This window comes from Lepidochelys kempii, chromosome 5 (genome assembly GCF_965140265.1).
Source record: "Lepidochelys kempii isolate rLepKem1 chromosome 5, rLepKem1.hap2, whole genome shotgun sequence".
NCBI lineage: Eukaryota > Metazoa > Chordata > Testudines > Cheloniidae > Lepidochelys > Lepidochelys kempii.
Genome location: NC_133260.1, coordinates 130,504,751 through 130,518,802, shown reverse-complemented (window position 1 = coordinate 130,518,802; position 14,052 = coordinate 130,504,751). Strand labels below are relative to the sequence as shown.

Below are 14,052 nucleotides of genomic sequence, written 5' to 3'. Positions count from 1 at the left end.
TTAAAGCAAACACACAGAGATAGAAGAAAATATTCTTTACTTACATGAGAACTGAAAGTACAAAACTAGGCCCTGATCCTACAACGATTTAAACACAGACATAACTTCATACACATGAATAGTCACACTGAAGTCAATGGGCTACTCAGGTACATACAGTTATGTACATGCGAAGGTCTCTGCAGGATTTGGGCCTAATTTTTTTTTTGGGTCACAAAATTCCAAATTCACTGTACATAATTTGCATATGTTCAACCACGTTTCATTATGGTACATTAGGGAAAAAAAAAGGCACGAGACATTTAAAAAACAGTCATGTCTCTTTAGAAACAGAATGGTAATGAAAACGTTATTTTCAAAACTTGATCAAAATATGGGAAGGACCCATACACATCTGCTTCCTAAGACTTAGTGGGCTCAATCCTGGAGAATACTGAGCACTCTAGACCAATCCTGCATTACACTTAAGTTTAACTTTGGCACGTGCTTTAAGTGTTTTGCTGGAGAGTGCTCAGCACCTGACAGGGTTGTGTCCAATAACGGGATTCTCTTGCCAACTCTCACTACCCTTTATTATCTGTATTATGGGCCCAGGGTGCCCCATTCTTCCTATATCTCTGACTGGTTACAGTCAAGACAGAAAATCATCATACTATGGGAACCAGAAACAGTAAACTGGGCAGAATTATTGTCCTAATTCAACAGAAGACTTCAAAGTGTGCTTACTATTGTATTTAGCAAAGTAGTTAAGCACATAATCAAATTGTTTGCTGAGATGCATATAGCATTCAGTCACAGAAAAATGCAAGGAAGACATCTGTCCCTTAGTTTAGAGGATATGACTATTTTTTTCATAGTTGACATGAAGATATGGGGGTTCCATTGGATCAGTGTTTGTTTCTGGATGATCAGATAGCAAGGATGGGCAAGAGTGCTTTTTTCATGTAGACTCACTGAGAAGAATGAGACTTTTTTTTTGGACATGGATCTCAGTACATTTATTCACGCCTTTGTCATTTCCAGATCTGCTGACTTTCATGGCAAAGTGCAGGGCGCCTATCTGTTCACCTTGCACTTTTCTGAAAGGAACGGTTGAGTGTATCTTGGGAATTCTTGGATTGGGTATGGGACTTTTTGTTTACATTTGTTAATATGCAAACAAAGCCATGTTTTCTATTATCCATTAGCTACGGGACATATTATGGTGTTGCTGATTCTTTTTTTTTTTTAAACGAGCATACAGATTTTTAAGAGGCACATTTATAAAAAGTAAGAAAATAAATCGAAATAAAGAAATACATTTGAATTTTCAAGTGAGTCATGAATCATCAGATCCTAGTGCCATATATATCATGCCAATGAATACAGCTTTGAATTTTTACCTTGGGTATTGAAAACTGACAAACATACAATACATTGGTGGAGATTCACTTATGCATATCTTTTTCTTTCCTGCAGTTACTGATCCTGATGGCTACTCAAATCAGAACCTTGGTCTCGAGTCAATGTGTACTGACTGCTTAAAGTTACAGCTTTGGGCCAGAGGAACTAGGAATAGCTTCTTGGACATGCCTATGGGATTCAAGAAATATCTGTCTGTGGGCCAAATGAAAATATTATAACTGAGGCTTAATATAACAAGGAGTCTGATGGCACCTTAAAGACTAACAGATTTATTTGGGCATAAGCTTTCATGGGTAAAAGCCTCACGTCTTCAGATGCATGGAGTGAAGATTACAGATGCAGGCATAAATATACTGACACATGAAGAGAAGGGAGTTACCTTACAAGTGGAGAACTAGTGCTGACAGGGCCAATTCAGTCAGGGTGGATGGAGTCCAGTGAACAGCAGAGCGGCTAACAGAGGGAGTTTGCCTGGGAGCTGTCTGAAAGGAGGTACGCTAAGGGCTGCATTAGGGAGGCTGTGTTGGTGAGTATCTGAGTGTCTGTTGTGGGGACAGTTTGACCGTGTGCTTGACTGGTGGTTTGAAAAGTGTGAATTGGGAGTGCTTTGTTCCAGGTGAGCCTTGAGTGGGCCTGACTGTTATAAAAAGCTAGTCAGCTGCGAACCAGCTGAGCGGCGAACAGCAGAGAGGCTAACAGAGGGAGTTTGCCTGGGGAGAGCCCACTGAGGCTTACATCTTGCCGGCTTCACTGAGTAGTCACTACAACTCCTGAGGAAGCTCGTAGAAGGAAGGTAATATGGATGGGGGGTGTTCAGCTGTTGTGACCTGCACTGGATGTGCCATGTTTGTCTTTCTTCCACAGAACAGAAGCGACTTTGTCTGTACAAAGTTGCAAGCTGGTCTCCATATTGGAAGAGAAGGTTCAAGGTCTGGAGCAACAAGTATCGACCCTGCGTTGCATAAGAGAAACTGAAGATTTCCTGGACAGAGGTCAGGATATGCTTCTACAGACACAAAGTTCTGAAGATTCAGAGCAGGCCGCACTGTGGGGACAGGAGGACGGTGAAGAAATTTGGCAGTATGTGACCTCCAGAAGAAGAAAGGGGAGCGTCCATGCACCAGCAATGCAGATACAGGTAAGTAACCGTTTTCATGTTCTCTCCACAGGTACTAATGCAGAGAGTGGACTAGGTGATACATCTGAGGGAAGGGAACAGAAGGAGACCTCGCCAATTGAAAGGCATGAGATGCATTGTCCTAGGGTTGGGGGTTCCACGACCACCGCTCCCAAGAGGAGGAGGCGGGTAGTGGTGGTCGGGTGGTCTCTCTCCTCAGGGGGACTGACTCATCTATCTGCTGCCCCAACCGGGAAAACCAAGAAGTCTACTGCTTGCCAGGAGCTAGGATAAACGATGTGACGGAGAGACTGCCGAGACTCATCAAGCCCTCGGATCGCTACCCCTTCCTGCTTCTCCACGTGGGCACCAATGATACTGCCAAGAATGACCTTGAGCGGATCACTGCAGACTACGTGGCTCTGGGAAGAAGGATAAAGGAGTTTGAGGTGCAAGTGGTCTTCTCGTCCATCCTCCCCATGGAAGGAAAAGGCCTGGGTAGAGACCGTCGAATCATGGAAGTCAACGAATGGCTACGCAGGTGGTGTCAGAGAGAAGGCTTTGGATTCTTTGACCATGGGACGGTGTTCCAAGAAGGAGGAGTTCTAGGCAGAGACGGGCTCCACCTAACGAAGAGAGGGAAGAGCATCTTTGCAAGCAGGCTGGCTAACCTAGTGAGGAGGGCTTTAAACTAGTGTGGAAGTATAACATTGTATAAGTATAACGTTGTATAAGGGGACATGCTGGATACATTGTATATGAGAGGGCATGCCAAAACATGTTACAAAGTATCTGAGGGAGCACACGTAGGGACAGTTAGCTTTTGAATGGAGAAGCAATTAAGATAGAGCCAGCACTAAGAAGCAGGCATCAGAATGGAAGGTGTGAAGGGCAGTTAGTTAAGTTAACTGGAAGCTGTTAAAGGAGATTGTTAAGGGTGGCAGGTAATTGAAGATACATGACTGGTCTCAGGGATCTCGAAGGGTGGTGACTAAAATCTTTTTCTTCTTTTGTCTGTAACTTCTCTGTAAGTTGTTCTCCAAAAAACTGTATAAATTAAAAGACACAAGCCCCACTCAGGGGGCTCACTTCTAAATGTATTAGCAGAGCAGCTTTGCTAATAAAACAGAGTGGTCTGATAAATTGTGAGTCTGAGTCAAACTTTGACACTAGGTTCACTGGGGGAAGGAGACCAAAGCCCTGAGGTAAGTGGGGAAGTGGGACACCGGGAAGAAGCACGAGCAGGAGCGTGCAAGAGGGCAGGGCTCCTGCCTCATAGTGAGAAAGAGGGACGATCAGCGAGTTAGCTCAAGTGTCTAGACACAAATGCAAGAAGCCTGGGAAACAAGCAGGGAGAACTGGAAGTCCTGGCACAGTCAAGGAATTATGATGTGATTGGAATAACAGAGACTTGGTGGGATAACTCACATGACTGGAGTACTGTCATGGATGGATATAAACTGTTCAGGAAGGACAGGCAGGGCAGAAAAGGAGGGGAGTTGCACTGTATGTAAGGGAGCAGTATGACTGCTCAGAGCTCCAGTATGAAACTGCAGAAAAACCTGAGAGTCTCTGGATTAAGTTTAGAAATGTGAGCAACAAGGGTGATGTCGTGGTGGGAGTCTGCTATAGACCACCAGACTAGGGGGAGGAGGTGGACGAGGCTTTCTTCCAGCAACTCTCGGAAGTTACTAGATTGCTGGCCCTGGTTCTCATAGGAGACTTCAATCACCCTGATATCTGCTGGGAGAGCAATACAGGGGTGCACAGGCAATCCAGGAAGTTTTTGGAAAGCATAGGGGACAATTTCCTGGTGCAAGTGCTGGAGGAACCAACTAGGGGCAGAGCTCTTCTTGACCTGCTGTTCACAAACCGGAAAGAGTTAGGGGAAGCAAAAGTGGACGGGAACCTGGGAGGCAGTGACCATGAGATGGTCGAGTTCAGGATCCTGACACAGGGAAGAAAGGAGAGCAGCAGAGTCCAGCAGAGCTGGCTGTATTTTAAAGAATCCTTATTGAGGTTACAGGGACAAACCATCCCGATGTGTAGAAAGAATAGTAAATATGGCAGGCGACCAGCTTGGCTTAACAGTGAAATCCTTGCTGATCTTAAATACAAAAAAGAAGCTCACAAGAAGTGGAAGATTGAACAAATGACCAGGGAAGAGTATAAAAATATTGCTCGGGCATGCAGGAGTGAAATCAGGAAGGCCAAAACACACCTGGAATTGCAGCTAGCAAGAGATGTTAAGAGTAACAAGAAGGGTTTCTTCAGGTATGTTAGCAACAAGAAGAAAGCCAAGGAAAGTGTGGGCCCCTTACTGAATGAGGGAGGCAACCTAGTGACAGAGGATGTGGAAAAAGCTAATGTACTCAATGCTTTTTTTGCCTCTGTCTTCACGAACAAGGTCAGCTCCCAGGCTACTGCACTGGGTAGCACAGCATGGGGAGGAGGTGACCAGCCCTCTGTGGAGAAAGAAGTGGTTCAGGACTATTTAGAAAAGCTGGACGAGCACAGGTCCGTGGGGCAGGATGCGCTGCATGTGAGAGTGCTAAAGGAGTTGGCGGATGTGATTGCAGAGCCATTGGCCATTATCTTTGAAAACTCATGGCAATCGGGGGAGGTCCCAGACGACTGGAAAAAGGCTAATGTAGTGCCCATCTTTAAAAAAGGGAAGAAGGAGGATCCTGGAAACTACAGGCCAGTCAGCCTCACCTCAGTCGCTGGAGGGTAGGGATAGGATACAGAGGGACCTAGACAAATTGGAGGATTGGGCCAAAAGAAATCTAATGAGGTTCAACAAGGACAAGTGCAGAGTCCTGCACTTAGGACGGAAGAACCCAATGCACAGCTACAGACTAGGGACCGAATGGCTAGGCAGCAGTTCTGCAGAAAAGGACCTAGGGGTTACAGTGGACGAGAAGCTGGATATGAGTCAACAGTGTGCCCTTGTTGCCAAGAAGGCCAATGGCATTTTGGAATGTATAAGTAGGGGCATTGACAGCAGATCGAGGGACGTGATCGTTCCCCTCTATTCGACATTGGTGAGGCCTCATCTGGAGTACTGTGTCCAGTTTTGGGCCCCACACTACAAGAAGGATGTGGAAAAATTGGAAAGAGTCCAGCGGAGGGCAACAAAAATGATTAGGGGACTGGAACACATGACTTCTGAGGAGAGGCTGAGGGAACTGGGATTGTTTAGTCTGCGGAAGAGAAGAATGAGGGGGGATTTGATAGCTGCTTTGATAACTACCTGAAAGGAGAATCCAAAGAGGATGGATCTAGACTGTTCTCAGTGGTAGCTGATGACAGAACAAGGAGTAATGGTCTCAAGTTGCAGTGTGGGAGGTTTAAGTTGGATATTAGGAAAACCTTTTTCACTAGGAGGGTGGTGAAGTACTGGAATGCATTACCTAGGGAGGTGGTGGAATCTCCTTCCTTCGAAGTTTTTCTGGTCAGGCTTGACAAAGCTCTGGCTGGGATGATTTAGTTGGGGATTAGTCCTGCTTTGAGCAGGGGGTTGGACTAGATGACCTCCTGAGGTCCCTTGGAACCCTGATATTCTATGATTCTGAGAGTCCACTCCCAATAATTGACGAGGAGGTGTCAATTCCAGGAGAGGCAAAATTGCTTTTGTAGTGAGCCAGCCACTCCCAGTCCCTATTCAAGCCCAAATTAATGGTGTTAAATTTGCAAATTAATTTTAGTTCTTTTATTTTAGTTATTCTTTTATTTTCTATGTAAAAGATGGACACAAATTGGACATCAGGAATGGTAACATACAAAAGCCAGTGGGAGAACACTTCAATCTTCCTGGACATTCTATACCAGATTTAAACATAGCCATACTTGAACAAAAAAACTTCAGAAACAGACTTCAAAGAGAAACTGCAGAACTAAAATTCATTTGCAAATTTAACACAATTAATTTGGGCCACTGGACTCCTTGTTGTTTTTGTGGATACAGATGAACACGGCTACCCCTTGATACTTGAAGCTTAATATATCCATGAACAATTAATTGTATGTGCTGCTGTCACTTTCAAAGAAATTGCTGGGTAACTCACAAATTGGACAGTTATTCCTGCTGAATAAACTACAGTTCTGTGACACCACTGTCAAAATACATGGGCTATAGCCACAGACACTTTGTCATGGTTGATTTCAGTGCTTGTGAAAGGGGGAAAAAGTGTGTTTGAGCCAGGCCTAGTAACAAATCTATAGCAAGTCTGAAGTTTAAAAATTAACTCAGTATTGAATTATTCAAGCACAATAAAATCTTACGCTTAGGGGAGGGATATTTTACTCAAAAAGTTCTGAGTTTAAACTCACTGAATCCTACCTAGGGCATAATCAACTCTGGGTGGGCAGAATGGAAAATGTATTATATGATCATTTCCTTTCTGTTATTAATATCTCCATTAGTCCTTTATTCAGTGCTAACCCCTCTGCAGTGGCACCTTCGGTAGCTGAGCTCATTGCCTAGCAACCTACTCACTCGGTCGTGCCCCTCATCATGTACTCCCAAATCTATATAAATAATTTCTCAAAGAAGGTTAATTGTCCGTAAAATTCTAACTTGAACTTCACTTAGGTCTGAATGAATTCTGAAACATGCACCCAGATCAAACATGCCATTCAGTTATGTATGTATTTTTTGTTGTGTGACAGACTAGCGAAGATGTTAATCAAGGAAAATAATTTTAAAAGGTAACAATTTTCCCATCCTGCATCCTAACATGTATACTGGCCCTTTACTCAGGGACGTGGCAATTAGTAAGATTCTCAGGCAGAGGGAAAGAAAAGATGAGTATAAAGATACATAATCCATGCTCTGGTGTTAGGAAATGGAGGCTTTTTTGGGGTGGGGAGAAATGCATTAAACTCCTGAACAGCTATCTTACAGTGCTTTATGAAACACAAGGAGTTATACCTACGTTGTGGCTTTGCAAGTTTCTTCGGAGTTTACTAAGGACCTTTGCCCAAAACATGGCTGCTAGATATTCAATGATTTTAAGACCAGAAGGGATCACTGTGCTCATCTAGTCTGACTTTATGTATAACACAGAATTTCACCCAATAATGCCTGCTTCTAATCCAATAACTTCTGGTGGAACCAGAGCATAATATGAAATAGGAAAAAATATCTGGTTTAACAGAAGCTGTATATGCCTTCCTGATAAACCTTTTAATTATCTATCCAGAGACTATTTTGAGATTCTGCTTGTACACATTGTGAATGAAAGGAAACAAAAGGTGATTTTCTGAGTGCTTGTGTATATGAGCTTCCAAACACACATCACGACTGTGCTAAAGCTTTTGTTTTGTGCTTTGGCCATCAACAGACATAAGTTATGATACTGATGGACATCTTTCTACAGAATGAAAGAGGATATACATTAAAAATTTGCTCTTAGAAAATAAGGTGTTGCACTGAAAGTGTTGCCAGTTCAGAAATTCATCATGCAGATGTTATGGGAAGAAATGGTTACTTATAGGGCTGTCCAGCGATTAAAAAAATTAATCATGATTAATCATGCAATTAAAAAAATTAATCGTGCTGTTAAACAACAATAGAATACCATTTATTTTAAATATTTTTGGATGTTTACTACATTTTCAAATATATTAATTTCAATTACAACACAGAATAACAAAGGGTACAGTGCTCACATTATATTTATTTTTTATTTCAAATATTTGAACTGTAAAAAACAAAAAAAATATTTTTCAATTCACCTCGTATAAGTACTTTAGTGTAATCTCTTTATCATGAAAGTTGAACTTACAAATGTAGAATTATGTACAAAAAAACCTGCATTCAAAAATAAAACAATATAAAACTTCAGAGCCTACAAGTCACTCAGTCCTACTTCTTGGTCAGCCAATTCACTTAGACAAACAAGGTTGGTTATAATTTGCAAGTGATAACGCTGCCTGCTTCTTGTCACCTTAAAGTGAGAGCAGGCATTCGCATGACACTGTTGTAGCTGGCATTGCAATTTATGTGCCAGATGCGCTAAAGATTCACATGTCCCTTCATGCTTCAACCACCATTCCAGAGCAAATGCCTCCATGCTGATGATGGGTTCTGCTTGATAACGATCTAAAACAGTGCAGACTGACACATGTTCATGTTCAGTGCAGACTGACTCATCATCTGAATCAGATGCCACCAGCAGAAGGTTGATCTTTTTTGGCGGTTCGGGTTCTGTAGTTTCTGCATCAGAGTGTTGCTCTTTTAAGACTTCTAAAAGCATGCTCCACACCTCGTCCCTCTCTGATTTTGGGTGGCACTTTAGATTCTTAAACCTTGGGTCAAGTGCTGTAGCTATCTTTAGAAATCTCACATTGGTACCTTCTTTGCGTTTTGTCAAATCTGCTGTGAAAGTGTTCTTAAAATGAACATGTGCTGAGTCATCACCCGAGACTCCTATGACATGAAATATATGCAGAATGCAGGTAAAACAGAGCAGGAGATGTACAATTCCCCCCCCCCCCCCCCCCGCCCAAGGAGTACAGTCACAAATGTAATTGATGCCTTATTTTTTTTAATGAGCATCATCAGCATGGAAGCATGTCCTCTGGAATGGTGGCTGAAGAATGAAGGGGCATACGAATGTTTAACATATCTGGCATATAAATACCTTGCAACGCTGGCTACAAAAGTGCTATGTGAATGCCTATTCTCACTTTCAGGTGACACTGTAGATAAGAAGCAGGCAGCAGTATCTCCCGTCAATGCAAACAAACTCATTTGTCTTAGCGATTGGCAGAATAAGAAGTAGGACTGAGTGGACTTGTAGGCTCTAAAGTTTTACATTGTTTTGTTTTTGAGTGCAGTTATATAACCAAAAAAATCTGCCTTTGTAAGTTACACTTTCATGATAAAGAGATTGCACTTCAGTACTTGTATGAGGTGAACTAAAAAATACGACACCTCTACCCTGATATAACGCTATCCGATATAACTCGAATTCGGATATAATGCGGTAAAGCATTTCCCCTCTTCCCCCCTCCCTCCCAGGCTTGCACAAGCCTGGGAGGTAGGGGAGGAGAAGTGGAGGGGCCATGTGCTCAGGGGAGGAGGTGGAGCGGAGGTGAGCTGGGGGGGGCGTGGGGGGGGGGCCGCAGCAAGTAACCGGGGTGGTGGGGGTGCAGAGGAACCGATCCCTGCCCCAGCTCACCTCCACTCTGCCTTCTCCCCTGAGCACGCCGCCACTCCGCTTCTCCCCCATCCCTCCTTGGCTTGCCATGCCAAACAGCTGATTCGCGGCAAGACTTGGGGGGCGGGGGGGGAGAAGCGGAGCGGTGGTGGTGCACTCAGGGGAGGATGTGGAGCGGAGGTGAGCTGGGACGGGGGGGCAGGACGAGGAACTGCCGTGGGTGCTCTGTCACCCACCAATTTTTCTCTGAGGGTGCTCCAGCCCCGGAGCACCCAGGGAGTCGGCACCTATGGCTCTGACATGCTGCTCTGAGTGGCGTGTTAAGGGGGCTGGGCCAGGGCTGGGGGGTTGGATAAGGGGCAGAGGGTCTCGGGGGGCGGTCAGGGGACAGGGAGCAGGGGGGGGTTGGATGGGTTGGGGCTTCTGAGGGGTCAGTCAGGGGGCGGGAAGTAGGTGGGGGTCGGATGGGGGCGGGGCCAGGCTGTTTGGGGAGGCACAGCTTTCCCTACCCAGCCCTCCATAGCAAGTTCGCTATAACGTGGTTTCACATATAACGCAGTAAGACCGTGTTATATCAGGGAAGAGGTGTATTTCTTTTATCCTTTTTACAGTACATATATTTGTAATAAAAAATAATAATATAAAGTGAGCACTGTGCACTTTGTGTTCTGTGTTGTAATTGAAATCAATATTGAAAATGTAGAAAAATATCAAAAAATATTTAATAAATTTCAATTGGTATTCTATTGTTATAAGTGCGATTAATTTTTTTTAGTTAATTGCATGAGTTAACTGTGATTGACAGCCCTAGTTACTTACTTATATAGTAAATGGTATTCTTCAAGATGTGTAGTTTGCATACATATTCCACTGTTGGTGTGAGCACATCCACTGTGTATCCTCACACCAGCAACTGAGGGCATAAAGGGGGGGGGGGGGGCTGCCTCAACCAAAAACCAGTTCTTTTGCCACCTACAGAGCCCGATGCCAAAGACTCTGAGTAGCGGGGATGGGGGTTAGGTCATAGAATATGTATACAGACAACACATCTGGAATAACACCAGTTACTGTGCAGGCAAGTTTCAGAGTAACAGCCGTGTTAGTCTGTATTTGCAAAAAGAAAAGGAGTATTTGTGGCACCTTAGAGACTAACCAATTTATGTGTCTTCTACACTTTCCACAGTATGCATCCGATGAAGTGAGCTGTAGCTCACGAAAGCTTGTGCTCAAATAAATTGGTTAGTCTCTAAGGTGCCACAAGTACTCCTTTTCTTTGTGCAGGCAAGTAACCATTTCTGCTTCTAATGATGAGCTGTATACATATATTTTATTGCTGATGACCTCTCCCCCCAACCCCCCACAAGCAGTGACCCTTGCTGGAAGTGGGTACCAGGAGTCGTGTGATTGCAGGACAATTCTGCTAAATTTTGCATTGTGTCTGAAAGCCTGTTCAATTGTGTACTGCTCAGTGAATGTGTGGATGAAGGACCAGGCTGCTGCCTTACAAATGTCCTGAGAGTGGCCATCACAGTGGATCAAGCTCTCATCAAATGAGCCATTATTTTATCAGGTAGAGTCTTTACAGTCACCTGATAACAAAGTTTGATACATGTGGAAATCCAGTTAAAGACTGTTTGCACTGCAACAGCTTCATCTTTGGTCCTTTTCTCTATATGCTACAAACAGTTTAGGAGACTTTCTGAAGTGCGCGGTTCTGTCAAGATAGAACAAAAGAACTCTGTTTACATAGAATCATAGAATCATAGAATATCAGGGTTGGAAGGGACCCCAGAAGGTCATCTAGTCCAACACCCTGCTCAAAGCAGGACCAATTCCCAGTTAAATCATCCCAGCCAGGGCTTTGTCAAGCCTGACCTTAAAAACCTCTAAGGAAGGAGATTCTACCACCTCCCTAGGTAACTCATTCCAGTGTTTCACCACCCTCTTAGTGAAAAAGTTTTTCCTAATATCCAATCTAAACCTCCCCCACTGCAACTTGAGACCATTACTCCTCGTTCTGTCATCTGCTACCATTGAGAACAGTCTAGAGCCATCCTCTTTGGAACCCCCTTTCAGGTAGCTGAAAGCAGCTATCAAATCCCCCCTCATTCTTCTCTTCTGCAGGCTAAACAATCCCAGCTCCCTCAGCTTCTCCTCATAAGTCATGTGTTCCAGTCCCCTAATCATTTTTGTTGCCCTTCGCTGGACTCTCTCCAATTTATCCACATCCTTCTTGAAGTGTGGGGCCCAAAACTGGACACAGTACTCCAGATGAGGCCTCACCAATGTCGAATAGAGGGGAACGATCACGTCCCTCGATCTGCTTGCTATGCCCCTACTTATACATCCCAAAATGCCATTGGCCTTCTTGGCAACAAGGGCACACTGCTGACTCATATCCAGCTTCTCGTCCACTGTCACCCCTAGGTCCTTTTCCGCAGAACTGCTGCCTAGCCATTCGGTCCCTAGTCTGTAGCTGTGCATTGGGTTCTTCCGTCCTAAGTGCAGGACTCTGCACTTATCCTTATTGAACCTCATCAGATTCCTTTTGGCCCAATCTTCCAATTGGTCTAGGTCCTTCTGTATCCTATCCCTCCCCTCCAGCGTATCTACCACTCCTCCCAGTTTAGTATCATCCGCAAATTTGCTGAGAGTGCAATCCACACCATCCTCCAGATCATTTATGAAGATATTGAATAAAACCGGCCCCAGGACCGACCCTTGGGGCACTCCACTTGATATCGGCTGCCAACTAGACATGGAGCCATTGATCACTACCCGTTGAGCCCGACAATCTAGCCAGCTTTCTACCCACCTTATAGTGCATTCATCCAGCCCATACTTCCTTAACTTGGTGACAAGAATACTATGGGAGACGGTGTCAAAAGCTTTGCTAAAGTCAAGAAACAATACATCCACTGCTTTCCCTTCATCCACAGAACCAGTAATCTCATCATAAAAGGCGATTAGATTAGTCAGGCATGACCTTCCCTTGGTGAATCCATGCTGGCTGTTCCTGATCACTTTCCTCTCATGCAAGTGCTTCAGGATTGATTCTTTGAGGACCTGCTCCATGATTTTTCCAGGGACTGAGGTGAGGCTGACTGGCCTGTAGTTCCCAGGATCTTCCTTCTTCCCTTTTTTAAAGATTGGCACTACATTAGCCTTTTTCCAGTCATCCGGGACTTCCCCGGTTCGCCACGAGTTTTCAAAGATAATGGCCAGTGGCTCTGCAATCACAGCCGCCAATTCCTTCAGCACTCTCGGATGCAACTCGTCCGGCCCCATGGACTTGTGCACGTCCAGCTTTTCTAAATAGTCCCTAACCGCCTCTATCTCCACAGAGGGCTGGCCATCTCTTCTGCATTTTGTGATGCCCAGCGCAGCAGTCTGGGAGCTGACCTTGTTAGTGAAAACAGAGGCAAAAAAAGCATTGAGTACATTAGCTTTTTCCACATCCTCTGTCACTAGGTTGCCTCCCTCATTCAGTAAGGGGCCCACACATTCCTTGGCTTTCTTCTTGTTGCCAACATACCTGAAGAAACCCTTCTTGTTACTCTTGACATCTCTGGCTAGCTGCAGCTCCAGGTGCGATTTGGCCCTCCTGATAACATTCCTACATGCCCGAGCAATATTTTTATACTCTTCCCTGGTCATATGTCCAACCTTCCACTTCTTGTAAGCTTCTTTTTTATGTTTAAGATCCGCTAGGATTTCACCATTAAGCCAAGCTGGTCGCCTGCCATATTTACTATTCTTTCGACTCATCGGGATGGTTTGTCCCTGTAACCTCAACAGGGATTCCTTGAAATACAGCCAGCTCTCCTGGACTCCTTTCCCCTTCAAGTTAGTCCCCCAGGGGATCCTGGCCATCCGTTCCTTGAGGGAGTCGAAGTCTGCTTTCCTGAAGTCCAGGGTCCGTATCCTGCTGCTTACCTTTCTTCCCTGCGTCAGGATCCTGAACTCAACCAACTCATGGTCACTGCCTCCCAGATTCCCATCCACTTTTGCTTCCCCCACTAATTCTACCCGATTTGTGAGCAGCAGGTCAAGAAAAGAGCCCCCCTAGTTGGCTCCTCTAGCACTTGCGCCAGGAAATTGTCCCCTACGCTTTCCAAAAACTTCCTGGATTGTCTATGCACCGCTGTATTGCTCTCCCAGCAGATATCAGGAAAATTAAAGTCACCCATGAGAATCAGGGCATGCGATCTAGTAGCTTCCGTGAGCTGCCGGAAGAAAGCCTCATCCACCTCATCCCCCTGGTCTGGTGGTCTATAGCAGACTCCCACCACTACATCACTCTTGTTGCACACACTTCTAAACTTAATCCAGAGACACTCAGGTTTTTCTGCAGTTTCGTACCGG

General features: G+C 44.7%; 1 protein-coding gene across 8 annotated transcripts in view; it reads right to left on the bottom strand.

The window, feature by feature from the left end:
• DNAH6 (dynein axonemal heavy chain 6) overlaps nucleotides 1–14,052 on the bottom strand; it is a 192,229-nt gene that overhangs the window by 61,129 nt on the left and 117,048 nt on the right. The window lies entirely within an intron of this gene.